Genomic DNA, 23,247 nt, shown 5'->3' with positions numbered 1-23,247 from the left:
ACACAAAGCGTGACATGACAATACGCGGTGCTAGGTGTGCCCTAACGCGGTAGTAGGTGATACCGACGAAGGGGGAAACATCCGGGAAAATATCCCTGGTGTTTCGCGTTTTCGGACAGATGAACCGGAGGTGAAATGTTGCAGGTTCGCTATGCTAGGGACGCGTGGCTGGCGAACAGGTTGCGTATTCGGATTCGTCTCGTCGTTCTAAGCAACTTTCATGTACAAAGTATTTTCATCCGAGTTACGGATTATTTTATATGATTTTTATAAGTTTAAATGATTTTCTAAATTTCCAGGATTTATTTTAATTTGAAAATAAAAGAGAAATTGCTAAATGTACCCAGCCCTGTGTACACAGCAGTTTACACAGGGGCTGACATGTGGGCCAGGGGGACCCAGTTGACCAGTCAATGTTTGACTGGTCAACAGGGGGTGGGGCCCCCGTGTCATTGACAGATTAGGCTAAACAGGGTTTAATTAAGTTAACTAGTGATTAGGTTATTCTAATTATGATTAATTAAGTTAATTAATTCTTTAATTAATTAATTAATTAATATTTTTATTGTTGTTATTATATATTTTTTAATTTTTTTAATTTTTTTTATAAAAATGTTCTGGGCAGTGGGCCCCGTTTGTCATAGGCCCCAGGGGCCTTGACGGGCACTGGGGGTGCGGTTACGGGCGCGGGTGGAACGTGCGCCCGCTTGGAGGCCCGAGGCTAACAAGGGGCCGCCGGCCACGGCGGCAGCCGGAGCAGCGCGGCAAGGGGGCGACAGAGCGGGGCGGACAGCGAGGCACGACGATGCCAGAGCTGGGCGATGCCGTGGCCGAAGTGGCCGGAGCGGAAGGGAGCCGAGCGGCGGCTGGCCTCGGCCAAGGCGGTCATGGACAGGGGCGAGGGGAGCCGGCGCCGGGCGTGGCCAGGCAGCGGAGGAGCTGCAGAGTGAGGCCGGGGCCGGGGAAGTTGCGTGAGAACGGGGGCGGGGCGCGCCGGGGGCGCGCCGGGGGCGCGACCAGTGCGTCGAGGCAGGGAGCAGGCACGCGCCCGAAGGGAGGGCAGCGCCGCCGAGCGCATGTGGAGCAGAGGCAGGAGGGATCAGAGAGCAGTAGCGGGGGGGGGGGGGGGGCGTCGAGGTCGCAGGCGAGCGTCGGTGCGCGACGACGTGCACGGTGACGTCCGACACGGGGTGAAGGGGAGTGCGAGGAGAGGGAGGTGCTCACGGCGGGGCCGTAGGGGACTGGCAGCGGGCTCGGGGAGGTCCGGCGAGGCGGCACAGGCGACGGGGACGGGGAGCGCCGGCGACGGAGAGGAGGGCGGTGATGGCATCCGTCGATGGGTCGCGGGGGGGGGGGGGGCGACCCCGCGAGGGAGAGGCGCGGGAGGAAGACGGGGATGACGGCGTAAAGGATGGCGGGGGAAGGTCCGGCGAGGTGGTCCCGGGCGGCGGCGAGCGCTGGGCGTCGGGGTCGACGGGATCGGGGCCGATCCCGATCCAGATCGACGGGGGGGGGGGGAGAAGGGGATCGTGGGGGGGAAAGTGGGGTGATAGGGGTTGGGGTTTGGCTGCGGGTGGGGATATCCAGCCGGGGTGGGCCAGCTGGGCCGCGTGGGTGGGCAGCTGGGCCTGTTGGCCCAGTTGGCCGGGGGGTGGGCTTTTTCTCTTTTCTCTTGTTTGACTTTATTTCTTTGTTTAGTCTTTTCCTTTTTTTCTGTTTTATTTTTGTTCCTTTTTATTTCAGTTTTATAAAAATTAACACTAGCACCTAAATTTGTATTTATAAATATACTACTGCCACATTAACTTTGGCACCTAAATAAAATAGTTTTGTAATTATTTATTATTTAAAAGTATTTATCAAATAACAGTTTTGCCGCTGTTTTAATTACTATGGTGCATTTAAATACTTTAGAGGAGTGTGGTTTCTACACCAATATTTAGTATGGATTATTTGGCTCACCCCGTACATTTTAGTTTTAATATTTGAAAACTTTTATTGTTTGCTTGATTTTGAATTTGAATTTGAGTCAGTTTCGAACTAACGTGAGATTAGCAACAGTAATCGAGGTGACGTGGCATCATTAGTAGAAAGTTACTGTAGCTTAATTATCCGGGCGTCACAATTCTCCTCCACTACAAGAAATCTCGTCCCGAGATTTAAGAGGGGAGTAAGGGGGAAGAATAGGTTACGAAATTCTAACGATTCTTCTCGGTCTTGGTTGCTCTTCTCGAAGAGGTTGATCCATTAGGTTGATGTCTTCATTTCTCTGCTTCAAGTCACCATGATCAAGTCGTCATCCTTTCTTCGGGAACTCCATCGTACTTACGAAAGAATAAAGGGTGGTTATTCCGGAAGAACGGACCTCTGCAAGGTTGACTACCTGGTAGCTAACATCAGGGGAAGGTGGCGGAAAGTAACTCTCGAACTGGAACTTAAGAAAATTTCGAGAGCAAAGTAAGAAGGTACTATGAGAAGTTTAAGCGGGTCGGCAATCGTTCGATGCCCGAACAAAGTGTGAAAGGGGTCCAGATCAACGAGAATTATTGCGTCTGATACCAAAGTATATTACTAGGAAGATGACCCATGATTATATACGAAATCAAGCGCGAGGAATAACTTTGGCAACATGGGGGTACAGGAGAGTCAGGTTTCGATCCTGTGGAACTATGGGTTATTGGCCCACCATGTGGTTAAAAGTAGGAAGGTCGTTGGCATCTTACACGGTCATGATAGCAAGACATGTCAGAGGGTAGCCTGTCAGTTATGTTGGCAACAACGTTGGTACCAAGGGCGAGGGACGAAGAGAACCATTTTCCTGCTCGTTGAAACGAGGCGGACCAATAGGCAAAGTTCTCATCCATCGGTGGTTACCGGAATGCCACCAACAATAGTAACAGGGTCTTACTGACAGAGTTGTACACCGAGGTGTTTGCACAAGCAGGGGATTAATACTGCTTAGATCATAATGATCACCAGAAACGTTAAACCAACCACTGGAAAGGAAAATAAGATTATCAGATTAAACAGAACAATGGAAAGGAAAATGTGTTTAAACACATATTTCAAGGGTATATCCTTCCCAAGGACAAGCAGAGCATGATATCCATGACAGGATATAATGTAGAAAACTCTTTAGGTAAGGGGAGAGAAATTTCATGACATTACCCATACAACGGTGTTTGGATAATTGAGCAAGAAAACATTTAGCATTGGGCTTCAAATGTTCTTGTCGAAAATCGGAGTACCACAGACATGCTTCGGGATAGCATTGACATGGTCTTCAAGCAAAGGTCAGACTTTGGATACAGGAAGGATCCATCACGAACAACTTGTAGAATAAGTCTTACAATTTCCTCATGAAAGAATAGCTAACCTTGCTAAAAGGAAATCTTATAACAATAGGTCCTCCGGCCAGGTGTGTTTGGCATGTCATCACCTTACCGGGTCATAAATAGGCCAATGTTATAACTCTTGGAAATATGTTCCAACCATCATATCTGACTGAGATTCAGATCTGATTGGTGTCAAGATAACTCAGACTCAGGATGCCTGAGAAGAAAGGTGCAACACAAATTGTCGAAACGACATCGAAGATTCTCGGGAGATGAACTATGGAAGCGAGTTCCGAACAAGGGTTAATCATTACATCAAGGAGAGGTGAGGAGGTGACTGATTGACTCAGCGACAATCCATTGAGATTTCCAAAAGATGGATTTCCACCACTATGTGAACAAGGAGATAACATTAGCTAGATCGAATGACTTAATGATGTATGCTCGAGGAAAACATACACAGTTAAACATTGGTTGAAATGTGCACCCAAAATATGGGCTAGGTAGCACAATCAATGTTCGAATGATGATTCATTAAGCCATAGACGTAGAATGAAACTATAGACCAATAACTTCAAAGCAATAGGGTTGCTAGAAGTTTAGAATTTACACATCACAGACCATTTGTCGGTATTTCCTTTAGAAACAACACGGGGACCAAGAAAGAATGGTGATGGGGAGAAGTATCACTGTACCAAGAATTCTTAAGAGGTGGAGTAATGCTCACGACATTCTTGACATCAAAGATGGTAATACTCCACGGTAGAACATAACATAGGTTGGATAGCAGGGAAGTCAAGATACAACACAAAATATGAACAAGTTTGTGTTGGGGGGAAGGAAAGAATGTTGTCGATGATAACACAATTCATCGAGGGGCAAGGATGGTATTTCTCATCCTGAATTTCGACACGCAACTTGGAAGAAGTCAAATTGTTGACAATGATCACGGCAAATTTGTCGAGAGGTTTTCAAGAAGATGAAATTGATCGACGATGACATCAAGTCAAAGGAATGATGAAAGCGAAAGGTTATTGGAACCATGGGTACGACACAAACTCGAAATCAAGCTTGTTGTTCAGGTGAAATGATATGACGAGAAAGATCAACGTAAGCTTAGCTCATCGTCGAAAGTCATGCTTCGGGATTAAGGACCAGGTAGCACACAGTTGAAAAGTTGAACGATATTGATGTAGCCAATCAGGCTAGGAATGACGTGATCGGGTACAAACTCATAAGTAAAGAAGATTACTAAGAGTTGTTTAATCGCAGTGCGGACTCGATTCAGCTATCGGTGGTTTTGAGTGTTTAAAAACTCGAAGCCCGTGAAAAATTGGAATCAATGAGAATGTAGCACTTGATGGAGAACTCATAATAAGTTATGCAGTTCCGTGATAATCTCGAGATACCAGGGGGGTAATACTCGACGACAAACCAAAGTAGAGGTTGGACTGGGGTATTGCTCTGCAGAAGACAAGTGCCTAACTTGTACGAGAAATGGTGTTTAAAGGATTACATGGTCGGAACAACGATTGCAAAAGGCCAGATCCCAGATATAAGATGAACTTATACCAAGGGAATAATTAATTTAAGAAAAGCTTTAATGATAAGATCTACATCGTGTCCATGGGCATGAACGCAAAGTTCAAGGTCGACTCCCACTTCTTCAATGCATAACCTTTCATTCACTTCTCGCATTTGATGAAGTTGCAGTGTTGAAAATTTTTATCTGGCAAAATACCAGAAGAGTATGACTCATGAAAACTTTCGAGTTCACACATATTATGAAAGGCATAGGTTCAACCCATCGGGGCATCGTGGAAACATATACCACAAGCTTCAGGAGTAAATAACTCAAGCTCGATAGTAGAGCAGGTGTCAAAACGAGAGGATACAATTTACTAAAGGCATTATGTATCAGGGAAAGAACTCACAAGGTGATTAAATATGAGGGCACTGTCGGATAATAATCTAACAAAGGATTTGGTGGTCCACAAGGGATCAGATGTGAGCATCGATACTCAACTAGAGGAAGAAAGAATGCAAGGGGATCAGATTATAGAAACAACTGGCTAACTCAAAGCTCAAATGCAAAGGAATTATGATTTCCAAATCAAGGGATCAGAAGCAATGCTCTGATTAGGGATGGATAAGCTGAATAGACTTAGGGATACAACCGATCAAGGCATTGATTGGTCAAGAACCAGCTCATATCCAAATGACGTCTGAGCCGGAAGAATGAATTCTAGGATCTGATTGAGGATTGCGAGCATTCGCAACAAATTGAATCAACGGACTCAAAATGATAATGACAAGGGATGCCAATAAGATTACGAGACTTAAGATTAATCATAATGCAAGTAAGCAAGAATTTCAAGAGCAAAAAGGCTCCTGAAGATTTTCGGAAGATCGAATGGTATTTTGAACACTTTTGTGGAATACTTGAATCAACTGGGGATGAGCGGATACTCGGTAAGTGCGAGAATTATCCGTAGGGGTATTCAGGTGACAAAGAACAGCAAGGCAGTAAGCTCAAGAATTCTCGGAACAACAGAGATAATTTCGGGGTATCTTGTAATAACAAGATCAACTGGGAAACATTGTATGAATGGAGAGTATACGCGGTTATCCATAGGAGTTTATCGATGAAAGGGAATTGCAAAAGTGATGAACACAAGTTCTCGGGTTATTAGCGGAGAGTATCTTCAGGGTCTTCACGTGCAGCAGACGATTATCAGTAATAAGGGGCTCTCCGGATGAAAGTGATAACGAGATCCTAATGTTAGATTTAGCAAAATTCACTTAACCCGAATAGAAGAGATCTCAGAGTCCCAGAGTATAGACAAGGAGTAAAAGATCCTAATACCACCCAATGGCGACATGGGCCCATAAGCCGCACAACCATGTTAGTAAAAGTTTTGCAATGTCTAGACTCGACTTCGGCCAAGGAGTGTGGAAGGGGTATTCCTACAGGCAGTCGGCTCTGATACCAACTTGTGACGCCCCCGATTTGACCGTACACTAATCATACACGCAAACATGTACGATCAAGATCAGGGACTCACGGGAAGATATCACAACACAACTCTAAAAATAAAATAAGTCATACAAGCATCATAATACAAGCCAGGGGCCTCGAGGGCTCGAATACAAGTGCTCGATCATAGACGAGTCAGCGGAAGCAACAATATCTGAGTACAGACATAAGTTAAACAAGATTGCCTTAAGAAGGCTAGCACAAACTGGGAGACAGATCGAACGAGGCGCAGGCCTCCTGCCTGGGATCCTCCTAACTAACTCCTGGTCGTCGTCAGCGGGCTGCACGTAGTAGCAGGCACCTCCAGTGTAGTAGGAGTCGTCATCGACGGTGGCGTCTGGCTCCTGGGCTCCAGCATCTGGTTGCGACAACCAGGTATAGAAAGGGAAAAGAGGGAGAAAAGCAACCGTGAGTACTCATCCAAAGTACTCGCAAGCAAGGAGCTACACTACATATGCATGGGTATATGTGTAAAGGGCCATATCGGTGGACTGAACTGCAGAATGCCAGAATAAGAGGGGGATAGCTAGTCCTGTCGAAGACTACGCTTCTGGCCATCTCCATCTTGCAGCATGTAGAAGAGAGTAGATTGAAGTCCTCCAAGTAGCATTGCATAGCATAATCCTACCCGGCGATCCCCTCCTCGTCGCCCTGTTAGAGAGCGATCACCGGGTTTTATCTATCACTTGGAAGGGTGTATTTTATTAAGTATCCGGTTCTAGTTGTCATAAGGTCAAGGTACAACTCCGGGTCGTCCTTTTACCGAGGGACACGGCTATTCGAATAGATAAACTTCCCTGCAGGGGTGCACCACATAACCCAACACGCTCGATCCCATTTGGCCGGACACACTTTTCTGGGTCATGCCCGGCCTCGGAAGATCAACACGTCGCAGCCCCACCTAGGCTCAACAGAGAGGTCAGCACGCCGGTCTAAATCCTATGCGCGCATGGGTCTGGGCCCATCGCCCATTGCACACCTGCACGTTGCGAGGGCGGCCGGAAGCAGACCTAGCCTAGCAGGCGTTCCAGTCCAATCCGGCGCGCGCCGCTCCGTCGCTGACGTCAAGAAGAGCTTCGGCTGATACCACGACGTCGAGTGCCCATAACTGTTCCCGCGTAGCTGGTTAGTGCGTATAGACCAAATGGCCAGACTCAGATCAAATACCAAGATCTCGTTAAGCGTGTTAAGTATCCGCGAACGCCGACCAGGGCCAGGCCCACCTCTCTCCTAGGTGGTCTCAACCTGCCCTGTCGCTCCGCCACAAAGTAACAGTCGGGGGCCGTCAGGAACCCAGGCCCACCTCTACCGGGATGGAGCCACCTGTCCTTTCAGCCCCCTCATCAGAATCACTTGCGGGTACTCACGAGCCGACCCGACTTTAGTCACCACATGTGTCATGTATATAATGTATATAGTATATACCCGTGATCACCTCCCAAAGTGATCACGGCCCAGTAGTATAGCATGGCAGACGGACAAGAGTGTAGGGCCACTGATGGAACACTAGCATCCTATACTAAGCAGTAGGATAGCAGGTAAGGGTAACAACTGTAGCAACAATGACATGCTATGCATCAGTATAGGATTAACCGAAAGCAGTAACATGCTACACTACTCTAATGCAAGCAGTATAGAGAAGGAATAGGCGATATCCGGTGATCAAGGGGGGGGCTTGCCTGGTTGCTCTGGCAAGTAGGAGGGGTCGTCAACTCCGTAGTCGAACTGGGGGTCGCCGGTAGTCTCGGGGTCTACCGGAAAGAAGTAACGGAGGGGGAACACAATAAATAACAGAGCAATCAAAGCAACACAAAGCGTGGCATGACAATACGCGGTGCTAGGTGTGCCCTAACGCGGTAGTAGGTGATACCGATGAAGGGGGAAACATCCGGGAAAATATCCCCGGTGTTTCGCGTTTTCGGACAGATGAACCGGAGGTGAAATGTTGCAGGTTCGCTATGCTAGGGACGCGTGGCTGGCGAACAGGTTACGTATTCGGATTCGTCTCGTCGTTCTGAGCAACTTTCATGTACAAAGTATTTTCATCCGAGTTACGGATTATTTTATATGATTTTTATAAGTTTAAATGATTTTCTAAATTTCCAGGATTTATTTTAATTTGAAAATAAAAGAGAAATTGCTAAATGTACCCAGCCCTGTGTACACAGCAGTTTACACAGGGGCTGACATGTGGGCCAGGGGGACCCAGTTGACCAGTCAATGTTTGACTGGTCAACAGGGGGTGGGGCCCCCGTGTCATTGACAGATTAGGCTAAACAGGGTTTAATTAAGTTAACTAGTGATTAGGTTATTCTAATTATGATTAATTAAGTTAATTAATTCTTTAATTAATTAATTAATATTTTTATTGTTGTTATTATATATTTTTTAATTTTTTTTATAAAAATGTTCTGGGCAGTGGGCCCCATTTGTCATAGGCCCCAGGGGCCTTGACGGGCACTTGGGGTGCGGTTACGGGCGCGGGCGGAACGTGCGCCCGCTTGGAGGCCCGAGGCCAACAAGGGGCCGCCGGCCACGGCGGCAGCCGGAGCAGCGCGGCAAGGGGGCGACAGAGCGGGGCGGACGGCGAGGCACGGCAATGCGAGAGCTGGGCGAGGCCGTGGCCGAAGTGGCCGGAGCGGAAGGGAGCCGAGCGGCGACTGGCCTCGGCCAAGGCGGCCACGGACAGGGGCGAGGGGAGCCGGCGCATGGCGTGGCCAGGCAGCGGAGGAGCTGCAGAGTGAGGCTGGGGCCGGGGAAGTTGCGTGAGAACGGGGGCGGGGCGCGCCGGGGGCGCGACCAGTGCGTCGAGGCAGGGAGCGGGCACGCGCCCGAAGGAAGGGGAGCGCCGCCGAGCGCGTGTGGAGCAGAGGCAGGAGGGATCAGAGAGCAGTAGCGGGGGGGGGCGTCGAGGTCGCAGGCGAGCGCCGGTGCGCGACAGTGTGCACGGTGACGTCCGACACGGGGGGAAGGGGAGTTGCGAGGAGAGGGAGGTGCTCACGGCAGGGTCGTAGGGGACTGGCAGCGGGCTCGGGGAGGTTCGGCGAGGCGGCACAGGCGACGGGCACGGGGAGCGCCGGCGACGGAGAGGAGGGCGGTGATGGCATCCGTCGATGGGTCGCGGGGGGGGGGGGGACCCCGCGAGGGAGAGGCGCTGGAGGAAGACGGGGATGACGGCGTAAAGGACGGCGGGGGAAGGTCCGGCGAGGTGGTCCCGGGCAGGGGCGAGCGCGGGGCGTCGGGGTCGACGGGATCGGGGCCGATCCCAATCCAGATCGACGGGGGGGGGGGGGAGAAGGGGATCGTGGGGGGGGGGGGAAGTGGGGTGATAGGGGTTAGGGTTTGGCTGCGGGTGGGGATATCCAGCCGGGGTGGGCCAGCTGGGCCGCGTGGGTGGGCAGCTGGGCCTGTTGGCCCAGTTGGCCGGGGGGTGGGCTTTTTCTCTTTTCTCTTGTTTGACTTTATTTCTTTGTTTAGTCTTTTCCTTTTTTCTGTTTTATTTTTGTTCCTTTTTATTTCAGTTTTATAAAAATTAACACTAGCACCTAAATTTGTATTTATAAATATACTACTGCCACATTAACTTTGGCACCTAAATAAAATAGTTTTGTAATTATTTATTATTTAAAAGTATTTATCAAATAACAGTTTTGCCGCTGTTTTAATTACTATGGTGCATTTAAATACTTTAGAGGAGTGTGGTTTCTACACCAATATTTAGTATGGATTATTTGGCTCACCCCGTACATTTTAGTTTTAATATTTGAAAACTTTTATTGTTTGCTTGATTTTGAATTTGAATTTGAGTCAGTTTCGAACTAACGTGAGATTAGCAACAGTAATCGAGGTGACGTGGCATCATTAGTAGAAAGTTATTGTAGCTTAATTATCCGGGCGTCACACCAACAAGCTTGAGTTTGCTCAATTCGGAGCTCATATGCAGAAGTTGTGGCAGTTTTGGTTTCCTAGCGGTAGTACCGCGGGCCGGAGCGGTAGTACAGCTTGGGTGCTACAAGCGGTAGTACTGCTCTAGAGCGGTAGTACCGCTCCAGAGCGGTAGTACCGCTGGTAGCCCCCAGCCGTAGTACCGCTGCGGCCTCGTGCTAGTACCGCCTCGATTCGAGGGGTCTTTTTCGTGTCGGGTTTTACGGTACTAGCCGCGGCAGTGGGGGCCGTAGTACCGCTCGTATGCGGTAGTACCGCTATGGGCCCAGCGGCAGTACCGCGAGGGGGAGCGGTAGTACCGCTGGCCAAGCGGTAGTACCGCTGGCCAAGCGGTAGTACCGCTCTCTGCGGGGCTGGTGTGGGGGTAACGGTTGGATTGTTCCCCCCACTATATAAGGGGGTCTTCTTCCCCATTCTACCTTATCTCTTGAGCTCGTGTTCTTCCCCCATTGTTGACCTTCTTCGAGCTTACTAACTCTCAATCCCTCCATGGATTCTTGCTAGTTTTTGAGGGAAAAGAGAGAGGAGATCTAGATCCACATTTCCACCAATCACTTTCTCCTCTATGTGAGGGGAACCCCTTGGATCTAGATCTTGGAGTTCTTGGTGTTCTCCTTGTTCTTCCTCTCTTTTTCCTCCCTAGCATTAGTTGCTTCCGTGGGATTTGAGAGAGAAGGACTTGGGCACTCCGTGTGCCCTTGCCATTGCATTTGGTGCATCGGTTTGAGTTCTCCACGGTGATACGTGGAAGTTACAAGTTGAGAAGCTTATTACTCTTGGGTGCTTGGTACCCTTGAGCTTGTTCCTCTTGGGTGCTTGGGCGCCCTAGACGGTTGGTGGTGTTCGGAGCTCAATCATTGTGGTGTAAAGCTCCGAGCAAGCGTCGGGGTCTCCAATTAGGTTGTGGAGATCGCCTCGAGCAATTTTACGGGTTCCGGTGACCGCCCCCAAGGGTTGCCAAAGTGTACGGGTTCGGTGACCGCCCCCAAGGGTTGCCATTTGTACGGGTTCGGTGACCGCCCTCAAGGGTCCCTTAGTGGAATCACGGCATCTTGCATTGTGCGAGGGCATGAGGAGATTACGGTGGCCCTAGTGGCTTCTTGGGGAGCATTGTGCCTCCACACCGCTCCAAACGGAGATTAGCATCCGCAAGGGTGTGAACTTCGGGATACATCGTCGTCTCCGCGTGCCTCGGTTATCTCTTACCCGAACCCTTTACTTATGCACTTTACTTTGTGATACCCATATTGTTTCTTGTCATATATCTTGCTATCACTTAGTTGTTTATCTTGCTTAGCATTAGTTGTTGGTGCACATAGGTGAGCCTAGTTGTTGTAGGTTTTGTGCTTGTCAAATTAACCGCTAGGTTTATTCCACATTTGTTCAAGCCTAAACCGTAATTATTTTAAAGCGCCTATTCACCCCCCTCTAGGCGACATCCACGATCTTTCAATGAGTTCCGTCAGCACGACGGCATGGTGACGGTGATGGTGAAGTGATCAGCGAAGGGCTTCGCCTAAGCACTACGAAGATATGACCGTAGGAGTAAACGGTGGAGGGGGGGCGCCGCACACGGCTAGGCAATTGTCTTGGGTGTGCTAGGGGCGTCCTCCACATATATATAGGTGGGAGGGAGAGGGGAGGCAGCCAGGGCGCGCCCCAAGTAGGATCCGAATCCTACTTGGGGTTTCCCCAAGTGGCGCCCCCTGCCTTATTTCACCAAAGAAGAAAGGGAAGGGGGGAGAGAGAAAGGAAAGGGGGGGCCGAACCCCATTTTTCCTTCTCCCAATTTGGCCTCCTGCCATAGGGGGCGCGCCATTCCTTGTGGGCTGGTGTGCTCCCCTCTCATGGCCCATATGGCCCATATACCCCCCCCCCCCCCGGGGGTTCCGGTAACCCCTCTAGTACTCCGATAAATACCCGATACACTCTGAAACACTTCCGGTGTCCGAATACTACCGTCCTATATATCAATCTTTACGTCTCGACCATTTCGAGACTCCTCGTCGTGTCCGTGATCTCACCAGGGACTCCGAACAACATCGGTCACCAAATCACATAATTCATATAATACAATATCGTCATCGAACGTTAAGCGTGCGGACCCTACGGGTTCGAGAACTATGTAGACATGACCGAGACACCTCTCCGGTCAATAACCAATAGTGGAACCTAGATGCCATATTGGCTCCTACATATTCTACGAACATCTTTATCGCTCGAACGGTTATGACAACATACGTAATTCCCTTTGTCCATCAGTATGTTACTTGCCCGAGATTCGATCGTGGGTATCTTCATACCTAGTTCAATCTCGTTACCGGCAAGTCTCTTTACTCGTTCCGTAATACATCACCTCGTGACTAACTCCTTAGTCGTTTGCTTGCAAGCTTATGATACTCGGAGTGACAAATCCTAATCTCGATCTATGCCAACTCAACAAACACCTTCGGAGATACCTGTAGAGCATCTTTATGTTCACCCAGTTACGTTGTGATGTTTGATAGCACACAAGGTATTCCTCTGGTATCCGGGAGTTGCATAATCTCATAGTCAAAGGAATATGTATTTGACATGAAGAAAGTAATATCAATAAAATGAACGATCATTATGCTAAGCTAACGGATGGGTCTTGTCCATCACATCATTCTCCTAATGATGTGATCCCATTATCAAATGACAACACACTACGGTTAGGAAACCTTAACCATATTTGATCAACGAGCTAGTCTAGTAGAGGCTTACTAGGGACACGGTATTTGTTTATGTATTCACACATGTATTTAGGTTTCCGACCAATACAATTCTAGTATGAATAATAAACCTTTATCATCAATAAGGAAATATAAATAACAACTTTATTATTGCCTCTAGGGCATATTTCCTTGAGTTCTTCCCTCTCTATCTTGTTGTGATGAATTGAATTTTTACCTTTGAGGTTTCACTATTATCGGATTGAATACTTTTTGGATTTGAGAACACTTGATCTATGTCTTGCGTGTGGATACCCGTGGTGACAATGGGGTATTCTATTGATTCACTTGATATGTTTTGGTATGAACTTGTGGATTATCGTGATATTGGGGTAATCTATGCATATGGGTTGATACACGTTTTCGCCCTACTTTCACTGGTAGAAACTTTGGGCACTATTTGAAGTTCATTGTGTTTGATTGAATATTATGAACCGAGATTGTTTGATGCATATTGAATAATCAACTCACGGATACTTGTGGTGACATTGGAGTATCTTAGTGACATTAGGGTTGGTTGATGTGTATCATATGGTGTTACTTTAATTAGTACAAACTCTAGGGGTATTTTTGAAACTTATAGGGGCGGCTCAATAGATTGATCGGAAAAGATAACTTTGAGGTGGTTTCATACGCTACAACAATTTCATCTTATGGTGTCCGCTAGATAAGAACTTTGGAGTGACTCTTTATCGCACGTTGAGGGATTGTTATATGAATCAATTATGTTAGCACTGCTGAGAGATTGCACTAGTGAAAGTATGAACCCTAGGCCTTGTTTCTAAGCATTGCAATACCATTTGTGCTCTGTTTTATCACTTGCTACCTTGCTAGTTTTATATTTTCAGATTACAAAAACCTATATCTACTATCCATACTACACTTGTATCACCATCTCTTCGCCGAACTAGTGCACCTATACAATTTACCATTGTATTGAGTGTGTTGGGGACACAAGAGATTTCTTGTATTTGATTGCAGGGTTGTTTGAGAGAGACCATCTTCATCCTACGCATCCCATAGATTGATAAACCTTAGGTCATCCACTTGAGAGAAATTTGCCACTGTCCTACAAAACTCTGCGCTTGGAGGCCCAACATAGTCTACAAGAAGAAAGTTGTGTAGTAGACATCAGTAGCCCATGCCAAGATCAGGATCAGGAAAATTTGCAGACGTCAGCGATCAAGCTGGGTAGAAGCCAGAACGGTTTGGCCGACAAAGCTCAAGATCTTGACGACACTTTACGAGGAAAACTTGAAGAGCAAGCTCATCCCAATGGATACCAAGAGCGCGCTAAAGGTACAAAAGTTGACCAGGTAAGGGAGGACACCACAGAACTGTAGCGACCCGACCCAAATGGATCAAGTCTCTGTGCTTAAGTGTCATCCCTGGATCGGTATGCTGACACACACAGTACTCGAGGATTTATAACAGAGGTAAATCACATGTATAAAATAACGTAAATACCATTACCTCAATCCAAATAGCGGAAGTAACAAGGTTGTGGATTCCCATCAACACCAACGGCAAAGTTGAGTGTAGAAAATCGTAACCCTAACGTATCACTTACTCGTCGTAAGAATCCTGCAACATGAAACGTTGCAGCCCGAAAACGGGTCAGCACATGGAATATGCTGGCAAATTCACACCATAGAGAAATGATGAACAAAGGCTATCACGACATGCATATATGGCTGGTGGAAAAGCTCTATGGTTATAATGTTTTTGCGAAAAGCCAATTTTTCCCTACTTCAAAGGAATAAATTTTATTTAACTATCATGGTGGTTGTGAAACATTGAGATGGTTGACAGCATCTCAATCCCAATTAAGTATCATCATTAACCCAACAATATTAATTAAAGTAACATGATGAGATTCACATGATAATCCAAGTACTAGATACTCAAGTTGTCCATAACCGGGGACACGGCTAATCATGATCAGTTTGTACACTCTGCAGAGGTTTGTGCACTTTTCCCACAAGACTCGATCGCCTCCGTTGGATTACTCGCACTACATGGTGTTTGAGTAACGGATGACCGAGACATAGTCTTTCAGAAGCGTTTGCACCTTACGATGGGTAGACCGGTACACCTACATCCCCTACATCTGCTAGTCTACCACTGTAAGAGTTCACACGATTTAATCAACTATGCTAGAGCCCATAATAGCTTGTGGCTGCACACGGAAGTTTCTAGCATGAATAATCTCATGATCCCTTTGAACCTGGGTGGCGGTCCAAAAGAAAAACAGGCAATCCTGGAATACCCAGGTACCTCAATCCACCTAGATGTGAGTTTAAGTTGCCACCTTAAGTAAACCATTAATTAACAATCTCACATCTGTCATGAATTTCACTCAAACCCAATCCACGTCTACGAGCATAGCATGGCAGCAATAAAAGCAACGTAGAAGTAACTCCCAAGGGTTTGATAGAAAAACAGGTAATAGGTACTACCTCAACTACTTCCCAATACCCACAGTTTATTAGATCCTAATCATGCAATGAGTTTGAAGGAATAGATCTAATGCAATAAAAACTGGGTATGAACGGGGTATGATCAAAGTGTTACTTCCCTGCAATGTTGATGAAGATGATTCGCACTCAAAACTCTTGATAGATCTACTCGTCACACTCCGGTCAATCTATCGTAAGCAAGCAATGGTAACCACACATAAGCAATCACTCAAAAGATCGAGAAAGAATGAAGAAAACAATTCGGAAAACATCAAAACAAAGCAAATAACTCTTGCAACATAAAACAATTTCTAACAGTACCAAAATTATGTGAATTTGGCCTTATCAGAAGGTTTAGGTCAAGAGCTTCGATTTGCAAAAAGAATCAACTCAAACGGAGTTACGGAACTCAAGTTATGAACAAAAGAAGTTTGAATATAAATCTGTTTGAATTCAAATTTTAAAACTTTCAAAAACATGTTTAAGTTATTTTACTGGATAGAGGGGATCATAACGAAGACGTGGGCGTTGGTTTCGTTGGATTTGGACAAACGAGTAAAAAGTTATAGACGTTTGAAGATTAGGGGCTAATCTTTAAATAAAATCATCACAAACGGGTCCCTGGCAGAAAACTAAAATAAAAGGAAAAGTCAAAATAGCGAACGCTCGCTAACTAGTTCTAAAAAGAGAACGTTCGTTGAATAGCTCTAAAAAAAACTAAACCGTTTTTTTTAAACAAAACCGAGAAAACCAGATTGGACCGGGCAACGGTTTTTTTTAAAAAAAAACCGGCGGCAGATCGGTTAGGGTTTTACCACTGCGGCGGAGGCTCCGGCGAGTCGTGGCTCCGGCGGCGGTGGGGCGAAGTGGCTTCGGCGGTGGCGGGGCACGGCGGCGGCGGCGGAGTAGCTAGGAAGGGCGGCGCGGCACGGCGGTGAGGTGGGTGGCGGCCACGGGGTCGGGGAGTTGCGGGGCGACGGTGAGGGACTCGGCGGCGGTGGCCGTTCCAGCGAGGCGGCGGCGTGAGCGCGGGGAAGGAGGGAGAGAGAGAGAGAGGGAGGCGCTATATAAGGGGGGCGAGGAGACGTGGGGAAGGGGGCAGAGGAGACCGGCGGCGGCAGGGAGGCGGCGGCGATGGCGTGGCGGCTCGGGACTCCGTCCCGAGCTCGGGGACGAGCGGGGTGGGCCGGCTAGGCCGTGGCCTGGCGAACTGGGCCGGCCCGGTCCGGTCGGTCGAACAGCGCAAGGAAAATAAAAAAACTTAAATAAATAAAAAAATACTATAGGCATATAATATATCAAAATTTTCAGAAAATGATTTCCTACAACGTGAACATTTTTGTAGAGTCAAATAAAATCCACACAAATTTTAATAAATCAAACAGTGCAGCTGCCTTAATAAAATCCAATAAAAATCATTTTAAAAATACCAAAATGATTTCAAATTTATTTTTCTCCAATTTTCTGATGTAGGGAATCATGTTACCCTATTTTCTATATATTTTATTTTTGGAGAAAAATAATTTGAATAAAACTCAAATAACTCCAATATTGAAAAATAATTTCAATGGGACTTTGAATAAATCCTTTGAAACTCCCAACTCATATTTCATATGTTTTGAAGAAGTCATTTTATCTTCGCTCGTGAAAATCATTGAGTTGCATAAAGTTTTAGAATTGAAATATTCTCAAATGAAATTCAAATATTTTCAACACCCCTTTTCATTTAAATAAATGGAAGAAGTCATGTCATCTTCTCTCCAGGGTTTTGTGATGAAAAGAATTTGAATTCATAGAGGTCATAAAAGCAAAATGAAAGTTTGGGAAAGTCCTTTTATTCCCTCTCATTTAACTTTCAAAAGATTTCGAATTCCACTCACTTTCACTCAATCAATCAAACAATCAATCCAATCTATCTGTTATTATAACATTCCAAAATTTAGAATTTTGGGATGTTACAAGAACCTAGTGCGGTTTCTCACCGCATGTGGGCAAAGAACCTGCATGCAGGCGTAGGAGACAAGCCTCCTCACTGACCCCAGGTCGGCGGATAGGTAGATGCAGGCAAGGGCGCACTGGAAGCAACAAGACAATAGCAAAAATTCTCACTCCTGAATGAAGAACCATGTCGTGATATCTCGTGACCGAGGCATCTCATATTCCTGGCATACGGGTATCGAGCTCCCATCACATGGAGTGGGTAACGGACTCTACCCGAGGACGAGGCTCCTTGAACGATCTATCAAGCCAAGGGCGACATACCCCACACCACTACGAAACGTCTATCGAGCAAGCAGCTCGCCTGTGTGAGCAGGCTAAAGACATATATTAGCTGGCCTTGACCAAGTACAATAAACCTGTTGGCCCCAATGATGTGTGTTGTACCATTGATGCCCTCTGATCAATGGCTGCGGGTCCATCTATGATGAATCCGCCCCGTTTCTTCGATTGGATCATCACTCACCCTTTCCCGTCGAACTTCAAGCTCACAAATTGTGACAAGTATGACGGTGCCACGAAGCTTACGATTTAGATCACTGATTATATCCTCGCAATCCAGGTGGGGAATGAAAATGACTTACACAGTGAAGAACCTAACCATCATGCTGAAAAGACCAGCTTGGTCCTGGCTTCACACCCTCAAGCCCCGCTCGATCAGGATCTGGGCAGATCTTCAGGCCTAATTCATGGCAACTTTTTGAGGTACTTGCATTCAACCTGCGGATGCCTGTTACCCAGCCAATATGAAGCAAGGAATCAGTATGTAGCTACTGGACCTAATTCCTAAAGAAGAAAAACGAGAGCATCAACTACAACAACACCGTGGCCATTGCCACATTTGAGCATGGCTCCGTGGACAAGTTCCTGGACAGGGACCACGGTCACTACAAGCCCAGAACCATGCTCGAGCTCATGGAGATGATGACCTAATTTTGCGCTGGTGGAAGACACATGGCTCGCTAAGAAAAAAGTTGTGGCGGGGACCCCATACCATCGGTGAAGGACAAAAATAGAAAGTTATGGCGCAACCGCAAAAATAAGCTCCAGAGCAAGAGTGATTTCGAGGACGGTGAGGTCGGCACTGGATTCAACAACCAGCGCCAAGGCGGTGGTGGAAAGAAGAAGCAGTTGCAAGGCAAGAAGGACGAGGGTGGCACATCGGCCCTGGACAAGATCCTGGACCGACCTTGTGCCGTCCACCCTAGCAACGGAGATTTTCCCGCTACTCGTACCAACCAAAACTACTGGGTCCACAAGAAGACCATGCATGTCAGAAGTGGCAACACATACAAGCCAAACCCTCATAACAATAACGACGAGGATGAGCTGCAACCCGGTAAGTGGAACGGCAGGCAAAAGCAGTACCAATTGCAGATAAAGAAAGTGAATATGATTTATGTATCTCACACGTCAAAGAACGATCGAAAATGCACCCTCGCGGGGTATAGGCCGTGGAGCCAGCTGAGATGAAGTACAATCCCCAATCACCTTTGATCGATGTGACCACCCGACAAGTGTTCATCATGGCGGCACAACCGTGCTCGTCCTTAGCTTAAACCTCATCTATGCAGAGACACTAAAAAAGATGCACTTCACGCATCGAGCCGACTAAAAACAAGCTCAAGGGCATTATCCCTAGCATGGAAGCTCATTGTACTAGAAGGGTCACGCTAGACGTGGTGTTTGGTAGCACAGACATAGTCCCTGTTAGGGGTGGGCATTCGGTAGAAACGAAAATTTAGTTTATACCATTTGGTTTATTTTTAAATTCGGTTTTGAAAACTAAAAACCGAAAATAGCAGGCCAAGATTGCTAACCGATTTTTGGTTAACCGATACTTCAGTTTAGTTTTCAGTTCATTATCGAACACTGCGAACAGCGTAGCAGCAAGCGCTTCTATTCTGAGCAATGAGCACCTCACGGTCTTATATCACCCAGCGCCTTGCCCCCTTTAGTATCGCAAGCGATGTGGGACTAAATAAATCTACTGCACACTCCACCCGGCCGCTAGAAGTACTAGTTGCGTCGGGCCTTGCAGTTAGTGGCGGGCCCAGGTCAACAAAAGTACTATCTTCATCATGGTTTATAGGTCCCCTTTGTAGTTTGCGTCAAATTTTTAATCAAAGATTTAACTAACAAAATATTAATGCATGTTAATAAAAAAATTATCGTTGCATTCATATTTGAACATAGTTTTCAATGATATAATTTTTTTATGACATGCATGAACATTTTGTTAGTTTAATTCATGGTCAAAATTTAACACGGAATACAATGGGGACCAATAAACCAGGACGGAGGTAGTACTAGTCAGAATGTGGGACAAAGAGCATGCATGGGCCTTCGTATGATGTGTGGTTGTAGCCTGGACCGCTGGACGTGCGCACGTGGCCGCCAGTGTTTGGCGTTATGCGCGGAAGCGTACGGAGGGGGGCTCGTACATGAAGTCAGGAAGTCATTGCACTTCGGTTTTTTGTTTTAGTATTGGTTTAATACCGAACCAAACGATTTAAATTTAGTTATTGAAGGTAAAAACGAATTTAGTTGTGGCAATACAAAAAATCGAAAATTCGGTTTATTTGGTTTCGGTATCGGTCCGGCATTCGGTGGTCGGTTTTTATGCCCACCCCTAGTCCATTTCAGGAGTGACTATCATGCCATCCTCGGCAGAACCATGTTCGTGCGCTTTGGTGCCATGCCACATCATGCGCACATGAAGCTCAAGATGTTGGCCCAAAGGGCGTCATCACCATATGCTAGAATGTGGAGTGGTCTCTCAAATCCGAACATACCATTATAGTCCTGGTGGTCGAGGCCGAGGCTGAAGCCCTTGCCGTCGAGGAGCTCGCCCACATGAGGACAAGGATCGAAAAGGATGACATCATCCTCACCAAGCACATGAAATCAACGTCGTTCCATCCCGACCATGACATCGTAAAGTTCCAAGTGCACCCTGACGATTCGATCAAGGAGGAGTCCATGGGGACCGACCAGGATTCCAAATAGGAAAGTGTGCTCCATGATTTCCTCCATGAGAATTGAAATATATTTTCTTCTCATCCATCCGATATGCCAGGCATCCCAAGGGAAATATCGGAGCACAACCTGAATATTATGCCTGGCGCCAAGCCAGTTAAACTGTCATTGCGTGGATTTTCATAGCCCAAGTGTAAGGCTATGGGCAAGGAGCTGGCCAAACTCCGAAGGCCAGTTTCATCTATGAAGTCAAGCACCCTGGCTGGTTGTCGAACGTGGTCATGGTGCCAAAGAAGAATGCGACGTGGCGTCTTTGCATTGATTTCAAGTACTTCAACAAGGTATGCCTGAAGGACTCCTTTCCTTTGCCACGCATTGACCGTATTGTTGATGCTATGGCTAGGCATGACTTCCTCTGCTTTCTGGATGCACACTCAAGGTACTACCAGATTAAAATGAAGGTGTTTGACCAGGAGACTATCTCATTTATCACACCATACAAGCCTCTTTGTTTCGTGGCGAATATAATCCAAATGCAACTAAATAGTTTTTGTTGGTTCCAATTTGTGTCTTTATTAATATTGATAGTGATATGATTACAAATCAAAAGATGAAAGATGCTTGGTATGTCGGCTAGAGGGGGTGAATAGGCGAATCAATTTTAATCTTTTCTTGGGTGATTTTATAGGTAGCCGCGAAATTGTAAGTTCTCTACAAATGCAACTAATTTATACACCATATATGATGAGCTACTACAAACTAGCAAAGCAACACAAGGAAAACAAGCAATCAAGTAATAACAACAAGTAAAACTAGGAAAGAGATAAAAATAAGTGACGAAGACGAAGATGTAATTAGGAGTTCACACTTTTGAGGGAGTGCTAATCTCCGCTGGAGAGGTGGGGGCAAGAAATGATCCCAATAACAAATGCATTACCTAAGTGTAGGATCAAGAGTATATCGACCAGATGGGGTGAATGGAAGATTTAAGATTTCTTTTGAAACTTTAATTAAATTGTCTCAGCACAACACATCAGATAAAGAACTAGATCAGTCACACTGAAACAAAACACAAACAATCTACCGAACATAAAGGAGGTGAACCAGACAAATTACACAAAACTTTCAATGAAAGTGACATAAAACCTTCATTACAACTATGATGAGACAGAATGGAAGCAAGGCAAATAGCATGGACGAACAAAAGAACACAGGACACTAGGTAGTATGCCAAAGATAAACTGTGAAGTTATTGAGAGATATTCATCAGAGTAAGACTCAACTGAACGGTGAGATAACACAAAATAAACAATAAACAAACATATAGGCAAACTATGTTAAGCACAACAAACATGAATACACTGACTAACATGGTCACAAAACAGATAACAAACAGAGATATAGAAAAGATCAGAGAGATATCTATCAGGGCAAAGAGCATAGAAGATAAACTACTGAAAGAATTGCAATAGAGTATAAATGACCAGTGTTGCTTGATGGCGACATATGATTTGGTAGACCAATTCACTCTTCTGCAAAAGAGGTACGTCCAGTTGGAGGGACTTGTGATTGAACACATGATCAAACCTCTATCTGTCATATTCTCCTTCAATGTGAAGCTGATCAGACTTCACTTGATTTCACTCGGGTAGATGATTATCAGCGATATCCAAACCTTCAACAGACTAGCTTCGCGAACCACAATTACTCTTTGTTGCTGAAGACTTTGACTTGGTGAAAACAATTACTCTTTGACATTCAAGCCGACACCTATCCGTCTAGAGAGTTAGCAGCTCTCAAGAGTAATAGGCACAAGAACTTTCAACTCAAATCTACTATGATGCTCAACCAATATCTAAGTTTTGGATCTTGATTTTCTCTAAGTGGATTTTAAACTCAAATCACTCATAGAGGGGTGCTCGAGCAATCTTCTTAGAATCTCAAGCGGATCAGCCAATGATCAATATTGGAGCGGGGTGGCTATTTATAGCCATGGGCGGATTTGGGCCCCAGACAGTCCAGGCCATTGCCTCAGGCGTGGGATTTTTCTTGGCCCATATTAAAAAAACATTTGGCCTAGGGCACAGCCCACTTCCAAGCCCAGGCAGCCCAGGCCAACTGGCCTAGCTGCCTGATACGTCTCCAACGTATCTATAATTTTTTATTGTTCCATGCTATTATATTATCTGTTTTGGATGTTTTATATGCATTAATATGCTATTTTATATTATTTTGGGACTAACTTATTAACCTGGAGCCCAATGCCAATTTCTTTTTTTCCCTTGTTTTTGAGCTTCGCAGAAAAGGAATACCAAACGGAGTCCAAACGGAATAAAACCTTCACGATGATTTGTCTTGGACCAAAAGACACCCCGGGGACTTGGAGATCAAGTCAGAAGAGCCGCGAGGCGGCGGCAAGGGGGGAGGGCGCGCCCTAGGGGGGCGCCCCCTGCCTTGCCGCCTTCTCAGGACTCCTCTGACCTAACCCTTGGCCTATATATTCACATATATTCCCAAACCACCAGAAGCATCCACGAAAACACTTTTCCACCGCTGCAACCTTCTGTTCCCGTGAAATTCCATCTTGGGGCCTTTTTGGCATCCTGCCGGAGGGGGATTCGATCACGGAGGGCTTCTGCATCAACTCTATTGCCCTTCCGATGAAGCGTGAGTAGTTTACCACAGACCTACGGGTCCATAGTTAGTATCTAGATGGCTTCTTCTCTCTCTTTGATTCTCAA

This window comes from Triticum aestivum, chromosome 2D (assembly GCF_018294505.1).
Source record: "Triticum aestivum cultivar Chinese Spring chromosome 2D, IWGSC CS RefSeq v2.1, whole genome shotgun sequence".
In the NCBI taxonomy this organism is placed as follows: Eukaryota; Viridiplantae; Streptophyta; class Magnoliopsida; order Poales; family Poaceae; genus Triticum; species Triticum aestivum.
This window is presented reverse-complemented; position numbering follows the sequence as displayed.